Below are 19,349 nucleotides of genomic sequence, written 5' to 3' on the forward strand. Positions count from 1 at the left end.
GATTGTCAATCTTGACATTTAATCTGTGACCCATTTGAATTCATCTCCCTTCTTTATACTCTTTAAATGCTTTATAAATATGTCTTTTCCTACTATACAGCCTTTAAGGTATTGCATCCTAACCTTTATCTAGTCATGGGTTTATTTGAGATAGCCATCCTTGAAGTGTTTATTTGAGATAGCCATCCTTGAAGTGGATGCCTCTTTGAAGTGGATGCCTTAGCAATCAAAGCTAAGTCAGGCACTTGCATTCCCCCCAAAAAACCCAGAAAACAACCTGCCAAGGCTTACACTACAACCGTGCACTTCCCCTTTAAAAACACTGAATGATAAAGAATCCCAGGGGCAACACACATTATTTCTCTAAATAAATATTGGAAAAAGAAGTTTTGATTTCCAATAACTGACATTTCAAGAACACTGTATGGCCAGTACATAAGCAAGATGATCTGAAAAGTTAATATAGACTATTTGATTGCTTCAGTTTTACCTTTTATGTAAAAAGCTTTTTCAGGAAATGCAACAAACCGAGAGGAACTGGTAATCTACTCTTTATAGCCTGGCTAATACCTTTTTCGTAATCTCAGTTTTAGAGTTCAGCAAGGCAGAGTACATGTCGCCATAAAATGGAAATCAGTATACATTTACTATTTTGCCACAAAATTATTTGAATTTGCCAACATGCAGCCATGACTTAGTGATACATGCTTTGAACTTACTAGTTATTAAGCAGACTTCTGAGAACAATGAGAATCTCATCCTTCTGAAGGTGAAAGAACCCAGAAGAAAAATTCTTCACATTCTAACAGTGAGAAAAAGTCAGTTAATCTACAGAATCATGTTTCCTTGAACCTGTAGAGAACTGATATTGCAAGGCAAACAAGTAAAATAAATTCCAGAGGGTGTTGAGTCTCCTCAAAGATAAGGCACATAAGCTTTTTCACTTTGGTAGATAATGAGCCTGCCTAAGGCTGGAGAAAGAAAACCAAGAAACTACTCCTGTCTCACCATGAGCCTTCAATTAATAAGAAGAAACCATTATCTACTATTGACTCAGGTAGAAGAGTGCAAGAGAATCACTCTGTGGTGCATGTGTGTTAGACCTGCTGAAAGCTGAGGGTAGGAGAGGAAAAGTGAGAAAAATCCTCTGGATCTCTAAAACTCCACAAAACACAATATAAAGCAGAATTTTAAAATAGCAGTAATCTCAAAGCAATTGTAGCTCATGCCATCTCCCCCCAAATAAGAAGCTTAATTGACTATATTGACATTGCACTTCACGAAAAACTTCCATCGAAGGAGAGATGTGTGTGCACATTACCAAGTATAAACAATATTTTTCTCAGCCTCTCTAATTTTTGTACACATTTTTGGCATTTACTCAAAAATTGAAACACTGAAAAAGAAAACACAACATCAAAACTGACTTATTAAGACATAAAGCCATTAATAGCTCTAGAGCCATAGAAGACAAAGATTTTGGAAGTAACAGACAAGAAAATTAAAATAACTCTGAACTGTGTTAAAGTGCCAAGTGGGAAAGATAAGAGAAAAAAGAGACAAGGAATTTTAAGACAAATGGAAATTGTAGATAAAGAATAAAATGAAAACACAATTTTTTAAAAGCACTATTTCAGAGGTGATTTCCTACCATGACTATTTTGGATGCATCAGAGAAAATCTGTATACTTGAAAACAGGACAACAGAAATTACAAAAACAAACACAAAGCAAAAGAGAGGGAAAAGACAAAAAAATAAATAAGTAAAGAGCATCCAAGAGCTGTGGAACAATATCAAATAATCTAACATACAGTTGAAGTCCAAGATGATGAGTAGGAGTCCAAGCTGACTAAGACAGTTCGCAAATATTTATTTTTGTAGAAACTGCCCAACTATCTTCAAAAGTGGCTGTGCCATTTTGCATTTCCACTAGCAGTGAATGAGAAAGAATTCCTGTTGCTCCAAATCCTTTCCAGCATTTGATGTCAGTGTTCTGGATTTGGGCCATGTAATAGGTGTGTAGTGGTATCTCATTGTTTTAATTTGCATTTCTGTAATGACATATGATGTGGAGTATCTTTCAATGTGCTTATTTTCCATCTGTATATCTTCTTTGGTGAGGCGCTTGTTAGAGTATTGGGCCCATTTTTAAATGGGGTAGTTTGTTTTCCCATAGTTGGTTTTAAGAGTTCTTTGTATGTTTTGAATAAGAGTCCACAAGATATGCTGCACATATTTTTGCCCAATCTGTGGCTTGTCTTGACATTTTCTTTACATTGTATTTTATAGAACAGAAGCTTTTAATCATAATGAAGTTTAGTTTATCCTTTCTTTCATAGATTGTACTTTTGGTGTCATATCTAAAAAGTCATCTCCATACCCAAGGTCCTCTAGATTTTCTAAGTTACCTTCTAGGAGTTTTATAGTTGTATATTTTACTTTGAGGTCCATGACCCATTTTGAGTTAATTTTTGGGACAGCCTTAAGTTCTGTATCTAGATCCATTTTTTGGATGTCGATGTCATGTTGTTTCAGCACCATTGTTGAAAAATTATCTTTGCACCATTGTGTTGCCTTTTTTCCTTTGTCAAAGATAAGTTAACTATACTAATAGGGGTTTATTTCTGGGCTCTCTATTTTGTTCAGCTGATCTGTTTGTATATTCTTTTGCCAACACCACACTTGTCTTGGTGAGTCTTGAAGATGGGTACTATCGGCCTTCTAACTTTGTTGTTTTTCTTGATCTATTCTGGGTCTCTTGCTTTTCCATATAAACTTTGGTATCAATTTATGAATATTAACAAAATAACTTGATGGTATTTTGATTGAGATACATTGAAGCTGTAGGTCAAATTCAGAAGAACTGACATCTTGGCAATATTGAGTCATCGTATTCATAAACATGGAGTATCTCTCCATTTATTTAGTTCTTTTCATTTATTTCAATAGTTTTGCAGTTTTCCTCAAACAGATCTTGTATCTATATTGTTAGATTTTTATATAAGTATTTCATTTGAGAGGGCTGCTAATACAACTGGTATCATGTTTTTAACTTCAAACACCACTTGTTCATGTCTCATATATAGGTAGGTCATTGAGTTTTGTAAATTAACCTTGTGTCTTACAACCTTGCTATAATTGCTTATTAGTTCCAGAAGTTGTTTGTTGATTCTTTCAAATTTTCTACATAGATAATCAAGTCATTTGTGAACAAAGACAACTTCATTTTGTCCCAATATGTATAACTTTTATTTCCTTGTCTTTCTGCATTAGCTAGTTATTCCAGTGCGATGTTGAAGGACAGTAATGAGAGGGGATATCCTTGTCTTGTTCCTGATATTAGTGGGAAAGCTTGAAATTTTTCATCATTAAGTATGATTTTAGCTGTAAGTTTTGGCAGATGTTTTGTCAAGTGAAGGATGTTTACTAAGAGTTTTTATGAATGAGTGTTGGATTTTGTCAAATTCTGTTTCTCCTTCTGTTGGTATGATCATGTGATTTTTCTTCTTTAGTGTGTTGATATGATGGATTACATTAATTCATTTTCAAACATTAAACCAGTCTTGCATACCTGGAATAAACCCCACTTGTTTGTAGTGTATAATTCTTTTTACATATTGTTGGATTTAGTTTTCTAAAATTTTGTTGAGGATTTTTTGCATCTATGTTAATTTCATTATAATATCTTTGTCTAGTTTAGATATTAGTGTAACGCTGACCTCATCAAATGAGTCAGTATTTTTTCTGCTTCTATCTTTTTAAAGAGGTAAGAGAACTGGTATAATTTCTTCCTTAAGTGTTTGGTGGAATTCATCAGTGAATCCATCTGGACCTGGTGCTTTCTGTTTTGGAAGTTTATTAATTGTTGACTCAATTTCTTTAATGTTATAGGCCTATTCATATCGTCTATTTTTATGTGAGTTTGTCAGATTGTGTCTTTCAAGAAATTAATCCACTTTATTGAGGTTATTAAATTTTTTGTTACTGAATTGTTCATAATATTACTTTATTATCCTTTAATGTCCATGGAATCTGTAGTGATGTCACCTTTCATTTCTGATATTAATAAGTTGTGTCCTCTCCCTTTTTTTCTTAGTTACCTGGCTGGAGGCTTATTGATTTTATTCATCTTTTCAGAGAACCAGCTTTTGGTTTCATTGATCTTTCTCAACTGGTTTCCGGTTTTTAATTTTATTCATGTCTGCTCTAATTTTATTAATTCTTCTGCTTACTTTGGAGTTAATTTGCTCTTCATTTTCCAGTTGCCTTAGGTGGAAGTTTAGATTATTAATTTCATTTATTTCTTCTTTTCCAGTATGTGTATTCAATGCTTTAAATTCCCAATTAAGTACTGACTTTGCCGCATCCCATGTTTCTTTGATTTTTAACAAATGATTTGTCATTCTTCATGACATAATTCTAAATTGTAAATTTTTTTTTTCAGTTTATATACTTGAAAATAAATTTGCTTTTCAGAAATAGCCATTCCTTTTTCTCAGTTATGTTTTTATTTGAAATTTGGAAATACACTTTTTTTTTTTTTTTTTTTTTAGTTCTGGGTGTTTGCTTTTGTTTTTGCCCTAATTGTATTTTCTTGATAATTCTTCATTTCATTTTTCTATCTCTTTAATTATTTCATTTTGGCCTTTCTCCATCAGGTTAAAATAGATAAGATTTTTTTCTACTTACTCAGGATGACATGGTTTCTTAATACCTGTAGAACTCAATTTGTCAACATTATGGAGCAATAGCCAAGCAGCAGGAGTAAGAGGAATAGAAGCTTCTGCTCTTATAAGCTGGGAAAAAATAAACCAGTGTATTGTATTCCTCCGGCATGTTCTCTTTTCTCAGGTTCATCCAGATGCAAAAGACAGTTCATTCAAAAATTAAACGTTTGTGAAGAATTTAGATTACCAATGCAAGTTTTGGTTTATCCATGTTAGGCAGATTGAGTACTTTCCCTTTCCCCACCCCCAACAAATCCTGTACACTTGATTAGAAAAATGTTTCTTAAACCACCATGCATTCTATTACCTATCATGTCACCAAAGTTTTGGTCCTGTATCAGCTTTCTTACCCTTGAGTTCCTGGATATGTTGATTCTTGATGCTTTAGAAAGCCCACTCAATTTTCTGCCACTGTCCCCTTATTTATGGTATTACATCCATAAAGGTAATTGGCAGAAAAAGGGTGTCTTGACTGCACATTTAATCTGTTTTTCCAGAATATGTTTTAAAAAATAAATCCATTTGGTGTATTAGTTTATCTGCTGTCTTAATAAATTTTCACAAACTTAGTGTCTTAAAAAAAACAAATTTATTATCTTACTGTTCCATAGGTAATAAATCTGATACGAGTCTCACTGGGCTATAAACAAGGTATCTGCAGGGCTGCATTCCTTCCTAGAGTTTCTGGGGAAAAATCTGTTTCCCTGTCTTTTCTCTTTTCTAGCTCCTAGAACCCCCTTCTTCCATTTTTGAAACCAGAAATATTGCATCATTCTCTGCCTTTCTTCCATAGTCACTCTTCTGCTTCCCTCTTCCACTTTTAAACAACCTTGTAATTATATTAGGTTTATCTGAATAATCTGCAAAAATCTCCCTATTTCAAGATCAATTGATTATCAACCTTAATTTCATTTGAAGCCTGAATTATTTTGTAAAGTATTCACAATTATAAGAATTAGCATATAGGCCATTTCAGGAGGCCATTATTTTCACTATCACATTTAATTTTAAAATATATTTAATTTGTACACACACACACATATATATATGACTTATATAATCATAACTTTGTGTTACATAATTATAGTGTATTTAAATTGGTTAAAAAGATAGATTTAAAAATTGAGAATATAACAATCTATAAATTGATAACTAGTCAGTATTAATTTATGGACTGGAAAATCATATTGTTATAAAAATATAACCAATAAAAAGAGTTCAAATAGCCTTTCTCTAAAATCGTAGAATTTCTCTATAGTTGAAATTAATCACTCATAATTTTAGTTTTTTATTTCTTTTCTGTTTTTAAGTATAGTAAATTGATAAAATAACATTAAATAGAAAATATTGATAGTCAACTTAGCCTTAAAAATGTAAATATAAGGTAATAGTTCATGGTATTTTAAATTTTCTAGGCACGTATTGCTAAAAGGCTTTCTTTACTCAAAGCTGATAATTTATAAAATAAAACACTGTGTACTCATTTTTATTGCTTGACACTTCCTAATTTATGGTAAGTGATAAGTCACAAGCCATGTTAAAACATAGCATCAACATTGCAGTCTATAACAAGATAACAAAGATATAAAGATAACATTATTTGGCACTGATGTTGTGCTTTCAGCATCTGTTTAGAAAATGTAATCTAAAAGCCCATTAATTACATTGTTAACAAAAGCAGGCTTAAAAAAAAAGTTTTTTTCTAGGAGTAGCAAATGCAGATAATATATTGGAGAAAAGAATAGCATATATTGAAGAATAATTATGTTATCTTCATTAGCTCTTTGGAGTTACACTAATTATATCAACTAATTTTGTTGACTTTTAAAAAAATAAACACATCAGTACTAATTAGATATTTTAAAGAACTCTAAGCCTAAAGGAGGTAAAGGCTGTTACCTCCTCTACATTGCTATTTCCCTAATCACTTGACTTTCCTATGTTAACACTATATGATCACATGGAGAATTATAAGTTCAGTGAATAAAAAGGAAAATTCAATGTAGCACCTCTCATATTATTTCAAAATATAAATCACAGTTTCAGGTTATTTATAGCTCTAATTTGATCTATAGGATTTGACATCATTTTGGCATTAAGAAACTAAACTTCTCTCCCATCATGAATGGCCCTTCCAGGGAATTTCTGTGGGCATCATTTTATGTCACATGTACTAAAGTTAGATATGGGCATCCTGAAAGAAAGTGGCAGAGAGTAAATGTAATTATGTACTGTAAAATATGAGAGAATAGGAAATTTTTTATTACTTATCCAAATATTTATATATAATGTGGAATTATTATTTGAAAGTTTAACTTAAGCAAATGTTAGTTTGTAAATAATAATAAGGAGTTATTTAACTAATGGGGTATATTTTATATTGTGTTATTATTTATTGACCTAAAATTTGACTAGGGAAAATGGTTCTAAAAAATAAATCTGGATTGCATGCAGAGGTACATTTTAGTTGACTGTTATTATTTAGTATGTTGGAAGTTGAAGTAGCCATGAATGTTGTAGAATGTAATAATATATATATATATTTTTAATTGAGGTATAATTGACATATAACATACAGGTTTCTGGTGTACAACATAATGATTCAATATTTGATATATTGTGTGAAGGATTATCACAATAAGTCTAGTTTATATCCATCACCATACATAGTTACAAAAGTTTTTTTTCTTGAGATGAGGACATTTAAGATTTACAGTAAGTCCCCTACATACGAACCTTCAAGTTGCGAACCTTCAAAGATGCAAACGTGTGTTCACATGTCCAATCATGTGAGTTCTATTTGCGGAGGCACTGTTAGTTTTTGAGGCACAGGACCTAAATGTAGAATGGTACACGAAGGCTGAAGCCACTCTTCGGAATGTAATCCAGTGCTACCGTGTCATCTATGATGGGAAAAAAAAAGCTAGTATTCAGACATCACTGGATTGTTTTTTCAAGAGGGTAGATAGAATTGAATCCAGCAAGGAACCAGAACCTGTGCTATCAACGTCAGGCATGAGTGAAATTGCAGCTTGCCCTCCATCTCCTATTGCTGAGGAGCCTTCAGCTCTACCATCTCCCACCTCCTCTCCCTCCTCCAGTCAGTAACTCTTCTTGCCTGTTCACTCGATGCCAGCCCCTGTATGCCAGCTGTTGTACTGTACTACTGTACTTTTCAAGGTACTGTACTGTAAGATTAAAAGTGTTTATTTTTTGTGTTTTTTTTGTATTATTTGTGTGAAAAGTATTATAAACCTATTATAGTACAGTACTGTATAGCCGATTGTGTTAGTTGTGTACCTAGGCTAACTTGGTGGACTTATGAACAAAATGGACTTATGAACGTGTTCTCAGAAGGGAACTTGTTCGTATGTAAGGGACTTACTGTACTCTCTTAGCAACTTTCAAATATGCAATACAGTATTATTAACTATAGTCACCATGCTGTACATCCCCATGACTTATTTATTTTATAACTGGAAGTTTGTACCTTTGATCCCCTTCACTCATTTCACATATCTCCTACCCACTGTCTCTGGCAACCACCAATCTGTTCTCTGTATCTATGAGCTTGTTTTAGCTGTTGTTGTTGTTTATTCATTCATTTGTTTTAAATTTCAGATATAACTGAGGTCACTTGGCATTGGTCTTTCTCTGTCAAACTTATTTCATTTAGCATAATACCCTCAAAGACCATGTGTGTTGTTGCAGATGGCAAGATTTCATTCTTTTTAATGGCTGAGTAGTATCTCATCGTGTGTGTGTGTGTGTGTGTGTGTGTATACATATATATATATATATACCACTTCTTCTTTAACCATTCATCCATTGATGGACATTTAGGTTGTTTCCATACCTTGGCTATTGTAAATAATGCTGCAATGAATACTGGGCTCGTATATCTTTCTGAGTTAATGTTTTCATTTTCACTGGATAGATACCCAGAAGTGGAATTGCTGCATCATATGGTAGTTCTATTTTCAGTTTTTCAAGGAACTGTTTTCCATATTGGCTGTACCAATTTATGTTCCCACCAACAGTGTATGAGGGTTCCCTTTTTCCACATCCTGGCCAGCATTTATTTCTTGTCATTTTGATAATAGCTATTCTAACAGGTGTGAGGTGACATCCTGTAGTTTTGATTTGCATTTCCCTGAAGATTAATATTTTGAGCATCTTTTCTTGTACCTGTTGGCACATCTGTGTGTCATCTTTGAAAAGTCTGTTTAGATCTTCTGCCCAGTTTTTAATCAAATTGTTTGGGATTTTTGCTATTGAGTTGTATGAGTTGTTTATATATTGTAGATATTAGCCCCTTACCAGATATAGGATTAGCAAATATTTTCTTCTTTTTATTAGGTTAGCTTTTCATTTTGTTCATGGTTCCCTTTGCCTTGCAAAAGATTTTTAGTATGATATAGTTCACTTGTTTGTTTTTCCTTTTGGTTGTCAGATTGAAAAATCTTTACCAAGGCTTATGTCAAGTAGCTTACCATCTATGTTTTCTTCTATAAGTTCTATGGTTTCAGGTCTTATGTTCAAATCTTTAATCCATTTTGAGTTAATTTCCATGTATAGTGTAAAGTAGTGGTCAAGTTTCATTCTTATTCATCTTGTTTATCAATTTTCCCAACACCATTTATTGAAGAGATTGTCCTTTCCACATTGTATAATCTTGGCTCCTTTGTCATAAATTAATTGATCACATATGCATGGGTTTATTTCTGGGCTGTCCATTCTGTTCCATCTATCTATGTGTCTGTTTTTATGCCAATACCATACTGTTTTAATTATTATAGGTTTGTAATATAGTTTGAAATCAGGGAGCAAGACGCCTTCATCTTTGTTCCTCTTTCTTAAGATTTCTTTATCTCTTTGGGGTCTTTTGTGATTTCTTACAAGTTTTAGGAATATATGTTCTATTTCTCTGAAAAATGCCATTTGAGTTTTGATAGAAATTGCATTGAATCTGTGGACTGCTTTCGAGTACACATATTTTATCACTATTGATTCTTTCAATCCAAGAGCACAGAATATCTTTCCATTTATTTGTATCTTTTTCAATTTATTTCATTAAGGACTTGTTTTCAATATGCAAGTCTATTATCTCCTTGGTTAAATTTATTCCTAGGTATTTTGTTCTTTTTGATGCAGTTGTAAATGGGATCATTTTCTTTATTTCTCTTTGATAGTTTGTTTTTAGTGTATAAAAACACAACAGATTTTTGGATACTGATTTTGTTCCCTGTGGTGTTAGTGAATTTGTTTATTCTAATAGTTTCTTTGGTGAAGTCTTTATTATTTTGCTGTATATAAAATTATATTGTCTGCAGATAGTGACAGTATTACTCCCTTCTTTCTGATTTGGATGACTTTTATTACTTTTTCTTGTCTAATTGCTCTGTCTTAGGACTTCCGATACTAAGTTGAATAAAAGTGGCAAGAGTGGACATTTTTGTTGGTTTCTGATGTTAGAGGAAAAGCTTTCAGCGTTTCTTTGTTGAGTATGATGTTAGCTGTGTACTTGGCATATATGGCCTTTATTATTGTTGAGTTATGTTTCTTCTATACCCACTTTGTTTAGAGGTTTTTTATCATAAATGAATGTCAAAGGCTTTTTCTTCATCTATTGAGATGATCATATGATTTTTACCTTTCATTTTGTTAATGTGGACTATCATCTTGATTTGTGGGTGTTGAACCATCCTTGCATCCCTGGAGTAAATCCCACTTGATTTTGGTGTATGATCTTTTTAATGTATTGTTTTGGTTGCTAATATTTTTATTGAGGATTTTTACATCTGTATTTATCAGCAGTATTTTCCTATAATTTTTTTTGTGTGTGGTGTCCTTGTCCAGTTTTGGTATCATGGTAATGCTGGACTCATAAAATGAGTTTGGAAGCATTCCCACTACAATTTTTTGGGATTGTTTGAGAGGATAGGTATTAAATCTTCTTTGAATGTTTGGAAGAATTCACCTGTGAAACTGTTTGGTCCTGAACTTTGTTTGATGGGGATCTTTTTATTACTGATTCAATCTCCTTACTAGTAACTGGTCTGTTTAGATTTTCTATTTCTTCAAAATTCAGTCTTGGAAGATTGTGTGTTTTGGGAATTTATCTATTTCTTCTGCATTGTCCAATCTGTTGGCATGTAATTATCCATATTAGTCTCCTATGAGTCTTTGAATTTTTTGGTTATCAGTTATAATTTTTCCTTTTTCATTTCTAATTTTATCCTCTTTGTTTGTTTTAGTGAGTCTAGTTAAAGGTTTGTCAATTTTATCTTTCAAAGAATCAGCTCTTAATTTTTAAATTTTTTCTATTGTCTTTAAGACTCTATTTCATTTATTTTCTCTTTTTATTATCTTCTTACGTTTATTATTTCCTTTCTTCTACTAACTCTGGCTTCATTTTTTCTTCTTTTTCTAGTTTCTTGAGTTGTAAAGTTCAATTGTTTTTTTGAGACTTTTCTGGTCATTTGAGGTAGTCTGTATCACTATGACTGTCCCACTTAGAATTGCTTTTGCTGCATCGCATAGATTTCGGTATATTGTATTTTCATTTTTATTTCTCTCAAGTTATAGTTTGACTTCTCTTTGATTTCTTTGACTCATTGCTTTTTCAGTAGCATATTGTTTAACCACATATTTATGATTTGTTTTCCAGTTTTTTCTTGTTATTGATTTCTAGTTTATTACCTTTATGGATGGAAAAATGCTTGATATGATTTCAATCGTCTTAAATTTGCTGAGACTTTTTTTGTGGTCTAACATGTGATCTATCCTAAAGAATGTTCCATGTGTATGTGAAAAGAATGTGTATTCTGCTGCTTTGGGATGGAATATTCTGTATATATCTATTAAGTCTCTTTAGTCTAATATGTCATTTAAGGCCTGTGTTTCCTTGTTGACTTTTCAGTCTGGGTGGGCTATCCATTGATAAACCCAAGTTGGGTTTTAAAGTTTTGCTGTCAACTTCTCCCTTTGTCTGTTAATATTAGCTTTATATACATAGGTATGTCAATACTGGGTGCATAAAAATTTACAAATGTTATATTTCTTGTTGGATTGACCCCTTTATTATTATGTAATGCAAATCTTTGTTTTTAATTACAGTCTTTGTTTTAAAGTGAATTTTGTCTCTGATGTAAATACAGCTATCCCAGATTTCTTTTAGTTTCAATTTGCATGAAACATCTTTTTCCATCTTTTCACTTTAAGTCTGTGTGTCCTTATATCTGAAGTAAGTCCCTTGTAAGCAGCTACAGATGGCTCTTTTTAAAATTCATTTAGCCACTGTATCTTTTGATTCAAGAATTATTCCATTTTTATTTAAAGTAATTATTGTTAGATATGTACTTATTGCCATTTTGTTAATTATTTTCTGGCTGTTTCATAATTCTTGTTTCTTTTTTCTCTTGCTCTCTTCCTTTTTGTTTGATGCCTTTTTTTAGTGTTATGCTTAGATTTCTTTCTCATTATCTTTTTTGTTTCTACTATAGGTTTTTGCTTTGTGGATATCCTGAGGCTCACATAACAGCTTTCATTTAACTATTTTAAATTGATAGCAAGTTGAGTATGAACACAGTCTAAATCTTTACATTTTTACTCCCTATCCCTGTGTTTTATGTTTTTGATGTCATTTTTATATCTTTTTATTTTGTGTATCCCTTAACTAATTATTTAGTTATAGTTTTTTTTTTTTTACTTTTGTCTTTGAACCTTCCTATTAGCTTTATAAATAGTTAATCCACTATCTTTACTATAAATTTACCTTTACCAGTGAGATTTTTACTTTCTTGTTGTTGTAACTAATTAGTGCACCTTTTTTCCAGCTTAAAGAAGTCACTTTAACATTTCTTATTAAAGTCTTGTTTAGTGGTGATGAACTCCTTTAGCTTTTCCTGTATGGAAAACTCTTTTCTCTCCAATTCTGAATAAGAAGTTTGCTGAATAGAATATTCTTGGTTGGAAGGTTTTTCTTTCAGCACTTTGAATATATTGTGCCACTTCCTCTGACATACAAAGTTCTGCTGAAAAAATCTGCTCATAGGTTTATGGGAGTTTCCTTGTACATAACAAGAAGTTTTTCTCCTGCTGTTTTTAATATTCTCTCTTGTCTTTAACTTTTGACACTTTAATTATAATATGTCTTGGTTTGTGTCTCTTTGGGTTTATCTTATTTGGAACTTTCTGGTTCCTGGATATGAATGTTTGTCTTCTTTCCCAGGTTAGGGTAGTTTTCAGTCATTATTTCTCCAAATAAGATTTCTACCCCTTTCCCTCTCTCTTCTCCTTCTGGGAGCCCTATGATGTGAATGGTAGCCTGTTTTAAGTGGCGCAATATGTCCTTTGAGCTATCTTTACTTTTTTTTTTTTTTAATTCTTTTCTCTTTTTCTGCTCTGACAGGATGAGTTCTACTGCCTTGTCTTTGAGATGACTGATGCTTTCTCCAGTTTCATCTAGTCTGCTCTTGAACCCTTTTAGTGTGTTTTTCAGTTTAGTTATTACATTCTTCAGCTCTGTGACTTCTGTTTGGTACTTTCTTATATTTTCCATCTCTTTGTTGATGTTCTTACTATGTTCATCTATTCTCTCCATTCAGTGAGCATCTTTATGACTATAACTTTGAATTCTTTATCAAATGAATTACTTATCTCTGTTTCATTAAGTTTTTTTTTTCTAGGGTTTTATCTTGTTCTTTCATCTGGAACATACTGCTTTGTTTCTTCATTTTGCTTTACTCTCTGTGTTTGTTTCTGTGTATTAAGTGGAAGAACTACCTTTCCCAGACTTGAAGGAGTGGCTTTGTGTAGGAGATGAAACTTGTCATTCAACCTTGTTCTTACTCTTCGTTGTCTCTGAAGTCTATGTGATTGGCCAAGCTTCCTGATTTATTCTTCATAGATTCCAGTACTTAAGGATGTGCAAGACCTGTCAGTGTTCCAAAAAAAATTTTTTTTTTAGTCTGTACTTAATTTCAGTCTGTTTGGAAGCCAGATTCTCAGGCAGCAGCTTCTAAATTATGCAACTATATACAGTCCCCTGGGACCTCAATTTTAAACCCTGCTGACCTCCAGACCAGGTGATCTCCAGAAGTGTTTCCTTGACAGTGGCTGCAAAAATCAGGGTTTTAGACAAGTGTAAAAGCTCATTTCTGGGAGGTACCAGTGAGCTGTAGCAAGGCCAAGGGAGAGTGCAAAGATCATGTTCCCTGGGCTGTGTTTCCTGAGACCTCTTCTGTAGCCTCTAGATGTGTGGTAAACCTGAAGCCTGCCCCTCAGGCTGAAGCTCCAGGACAAGTAAATAAATTCCTTTTTCATAGGAAGACTGGGATTGTGTCTCAGTTTGCTTTCTGTGGTGTGCCCTGGGGGGTAGTAGCCTGCCAAGAACTCTCCCTCCAATTGTTTCAGTCCTGTAGGGCTCAGAAACACTAATTCTGCTGGCTACTAGTGCCAGGTGCTCAAGTGACATTCCCTGTGTGGACTGTGTGTGCCTGCCAGCTTTAGCAGTGACACAGGAGAATGTGGAGGTAGAGGCTGCCTGCTGGTTTTGGCGAGGCTGCAAAAGAGTATGGGGGGAGGGCATGCCCCCTGGCTTAAGCAGGGCTGCAGGAGGGTATGGAGGCAGGGTGTGCCTGCTGCTGCTAACAAGGTAGAAGGAGAGTGCAAAAATGGCACCCACCACCACCTCCATCCCTAGAGAGAACCCCAACAGGCCCTTGCCCCTTCAGCACACACTTTAAGATTAGCAAATGAATCTCCTTTGCATATAGTCTAGGTGCTTTTCAAATTGCTGTTTTTGTGCTGGGTCCTGGGGTGAGTAAGTCTGCACATAAGCCCTTTAAGAGAGCAGAATCTCAATTCCATATAGCTCTTCGGGTCTCCTGGACATAAGCCCCACTGGTTTTCAAAGCCAGACAATTTGGGGGCTTATCTCTCCAGTGCGGGTCCCAAGGTTTGGAGTGCCTGACATGGGGAAAAAACCCCTCACTCCTCAGGGAAAAGCTCTCTACTTGTGAGATTCCTCCTGGTTGTAGGTCACTGTGCTGGGGGTGGGGTTTTGGCAATCTACCTCTCTTACCTGTCTCAATGTGGCTCTTTTTTCCTTTGTTCTGGAAAAACTATTCAGCTAGTTTTCAGGTCTTTTCAAAGAGAATTTTTCCATATGTAACTAGATTTGGTGTGTCCATGGGAGGAGTTCAGGATCTTCCTACACCCCTATCTTGAACAGCTGCCTGTGAGTAAAAGTTTTAGAGGACAATGCATAGTTCACTCAGATGTTATGGGGTATGTGTGCAGGTAGATCACAGTTCATTCTGGGTCTCTGGGTCCTCCAACCATTGCTGACCTTATATAGCATAAGGAAAGTGTAACCTTTTTGTGTTGCCACTGAGATTTTTGGTTGTTTATTATACTTCAGCATACGCTAGCCCATTCTGAGTGCTACAGTTGGTGATACGAGTTTGAAATAGTAAAGTTAAAATATCTCCATATTTCAGAAGATAGAAGAATTTCATAGTGACAGACATCTGTTAGTAAGAACTAACTCCTAGTGATAAAGTGAATGTAGATACCAAAAAGCCAGTAGAGTCACAGTAGTCTGAACCAGAAATATTTTATTGGTCTTAATTAATTGTGGAGTTCTCAGAACCAAAAGTTATGAATGGCCAATTAAGTTTCAACTTAGCTTATATAACCTCAAATTTCCATGTTTGTAAGATATATCCTGAGCCACCACAACAGACCCTTGACCCCTAAGCCAATTTCTAGCTCTAGATAAGTTAATAGACCTAAAATCAATTGAGAAATGGAAGTTTAGACATACCTGGAGACCACACAGTAACACTATAAATATATACTAAGTTTATTTCTCTTAATCATTACCAAGGGACTCTAGACAACTGTCAAAGTCATTGGATATGGAAAAAAAATTTAGCACTTTGAGGAAGTATTAGACCTGAATCTGAGCTATTATAAATTCTTGTGAACTAAAGAAAATTTGTAGTTTATAACTAAGTTTGAGAGCACATGGGAGTTAGGTGATAATTACAATTTTGAGAGAAATGCCTCAGTATGTTGTAAATCAACTATACTCTAATAAAAATTAAAAAAAAAACAAACTGTAGCCATACCCATACACAACTATTCAGATTTTCCATTTTTATGATAGTATTTCATCTGATTTAAGTGGAAACTATCAACTCTTTAGTTTTTTCTATATATACTCAATTGTGTACTGAAAGTTAAGAGCTAATTTTTGATGCTTTAAAAAAAAAAAAAGAAGAAATGCCTCATAATGTCCAAGTGGATCACCACATATATTCTCACTGTAATTTCTGGGACTTTGTAAGTGTAAACACATATAAATATATAAATATAAATATATATAGCTTATTTTGGAATCTGTATTTTGGAAGAAGAGTCAGATGGAAATCCCTAGAGTTTACAGTCCATTTAAAAAAACAACAAATCAAAACAAACAACACACAACCCTCTACAAATGGATCATTCTTGGTGGAACTGCAGAGATCTGTCCACATTAAAACCTTGAAATACATGAAAATGATGATTGCTAACACATTCTCATTAAATTATCCACTTCAATTGGCTCAATAGACAGATGGGAATTAGAGAATGACAGATAATCATCAGTTTAATTGGGTGATGAATCTGCTTACAGATGCTGTCCAGATGTAGTCTCCCTACTTGAGCAAATTAATAAAGCTACTTTTATCTTGTATTATATATCTATTGATGAGATTAGTTTTTTCCCACCCTTGTGATAAGAATTAATAAGAGGAGGAAATGTTCTCAAAAGACAGTGACAAAAGTACATATTTCATTCTACTCTTAGGGAATGAATTACCCCTCTAGTTTTGTACCAAAATTGAGTCTCTAGGAAGGATAATTGCTCATCATCACAGATATTCTGTTCAACATGTTGATGACATCATCCCTCACAACCTGAAGGGCAAGTATCTGGACCTTCTTTTTTTTTTTTTTTTTTTTTAAACTTTTGGGTTTATTTATTTATTTATTTATGGCTGTGTTGGGTCTTCGTTTCTGTTCGAGGGCTTTCTCCAGTTGCGGCAAGTGGGGGCCACTCTTCATCGCGGTGCGCGGGCCTCTCACTATCGCGGCCTCTCTTGTAGCGGAGCACAGGCTCCAGACGCGCAGGCTCAGTAATTGTGGCTCACGGGCCCAGTTGCTCCGCGGCATGTGGGATCTTCCCAGACCAGGGCTCGAACCCGTGTCCCCTGCATTGGCAGGCAGATTCTCAACCACCGCGCCACCAGGGAAGCCCTGGACCTTCTAAGAGAGCTATGATTAAGTCAATTGTCACAAAAGAGAGAGATGCTCTAGGGATAATTCAATGGTCTGATACTTCTTTAAAGTTTCTTGTCCAACCAGTGGTGTAGACAGGGTAAAATATTACCTTATATTTGAAGGAAAAAGGTATACTCTATCCCTTCCAGCACTAAGAGGACTAAGTTTTAGTTGGACTGCCTTTGAGGAAAAATATATTCTATTTAGATATTCTATTTTTACCTATTTAGTAAGTAACTAAAGAAGTTTCCAGCTCTGAATGCATTCAGAAGGGTTTCCAGCTTTTCACACAGTGGTAGAAGCATTTGACTATATGGTCTATATGGACTAGCTGTGGAGACATGATTAATTCAGTGTCTAAGGCAAATTCTGTTGCAGCATGGAACCCATAGCAACCATACAATTGTGCTTTACTGTTTTTGGTCAATAAATCGTCTCATTTATTTTTAGTACCTGGTTTTCCACTGGCCTTAATATAACATGAAGCCCAAGTGAACATGAAATCCAAGCTGCCTCTTCCAAACTTAGTCTGACCCACCTAGCCATTAAATTAGGTAAATCTAATTAACAATGCCAATTAAAGTGTACAAAAGAGATTGGGCCCAAGCATATCCTGAAGCCATATGTATACTGCTTAAGCAGATTCTTCACCTTCCCACAGTGACTTTTCCTGCTGAAATATCCTATACGTGTGCTGCAATGGGGGTTATTTTTAACTAGTTGCCTGCTGAGGGTAAAAAACAATTGAAGTTTGGTAAACGGAGAGTTATTTAATTTATTCCCATCAGCCAGAGTGACCTGCTACAAATTTATATCCCAGCTCATTAGAATCTCTGAAGCACCACAAAGATGTCAAATACAAAGATTTATCTTTAAACAGTACATCTCTACTCTGCTTAGAGTGTGAGCTTATGTATATAAAGAACAAATACATTCATAGGAAGGTGGAGTTTGGGGACATCTCAGAATAAGATAAGGTTTTGCCCCTTAGGACTTCTATAGTGAAGATACTTTGAATAGAAAGGTTAGCAAAATGACTTACTCTCTGAATGTTAATAAGCTTTTATCCCAGTTCTAGATAGTCTTGTCCAAGGAGCTCATGATCAAATTGTCATGATGGTAAAAATGAAAACTGAATACTATGCATGGATTAAGTACATTTAACTTGTACTTAATTTTACTGCTAAATGTTTCATTTGCTGGCAGAAGGACAATTCATTGGTTTCTATATTTAATCATACCTTGGAAATGCCAGCCATTTACCTACCAGCAAATTGACAATACCAAACTGCTCCCATTGTGAAATGGGGTATTATTTGCTCTCACTGAAAGAGACACTTACTCTGAACTAAGGTGTGCTTTCCATCTGTGCATTAATTCTACCATCTGTGAACATACTAAATATCACTAATACAAAATATATTTTCCTGTATAACGTTTCCCTGACCAAAGATATGTAAAGTGTCCAATTAAAAAATTCCATTAATTGGTATCTTGGAGACAGTATTTTGTGAAGTTGAGATATACAAATGTGTGCTATGCTCTGACCCAACACACAAGATTTCTTTTCTTCCATTATCAGAATATTTAGGTATGGAACAAAGAAACATAAATAGGGGGGAAATCTCTTAAGATTACATCTAATGACCCGCTTACAAAAAGTGCTTTCGTTTTCAGATACTCTGGGCTCTGATAGTTAACAATATTTTACGTTTTAATAAATGCTTAATGTTTTATTAAATGCAAGCATTCAAGGAGAAAAATATGGGCAAGAGTCTAAGAACAGAGATATGTGAAAATGCCCACTTTAAAAATTTTAAAGTAGTTCAATATTGATAGATAATTTATAACCATTCAAAATATATATTGAATACATACTCAATGATAGACATTCTTAGATGTTTAGATGCTTAAAAATGACCACTGAACAAAAAAATTCGAAGATCCACATCTGTTAAAATAATAAAATTGTTTTATACCAGAGTTTTGGGGTGGCTTACTATGTAGCATTAGATAATGAAGGTTTCTTTTAAAGTTAATGAAAAGCCATTTTTCAAGACACATATTTTGTGTATAGGATAATAGTCAAATTGAATATGGCTGTGGTAGAAATCGCTACTCTTGCATCTTTCAAGTCCTTGAAGGCAGCATTACTCTCTGGAGTCCCTCTATATTTGCCTTTAACTTACTACTTGTGTAGATAAAGGCATTTGGCCTTCCCTACAGTATAAATCATCATTCCATGGATCATAAAAACCAATGAGGAGTTGCTGCCAGTTGTTTAGTAT

The sequence above is a fragment of the Eubalaena glacialis genome, chromosome 4 (genome assembly GCF_028564815.1).
Source record: "Eubalaena glacialis isolate mEubGla1 chromosome 4, mEubGla1.1.hap2.+ XY, whole genome shotgun sequence".
NCBI classification, from domain to species: domain Eukaryota; kingdom Metazoa; phylum Chordata; class Mammalia; order Artiodactyla; family Balaenidae; genus Eubalaena; species Eubalaena glacialis.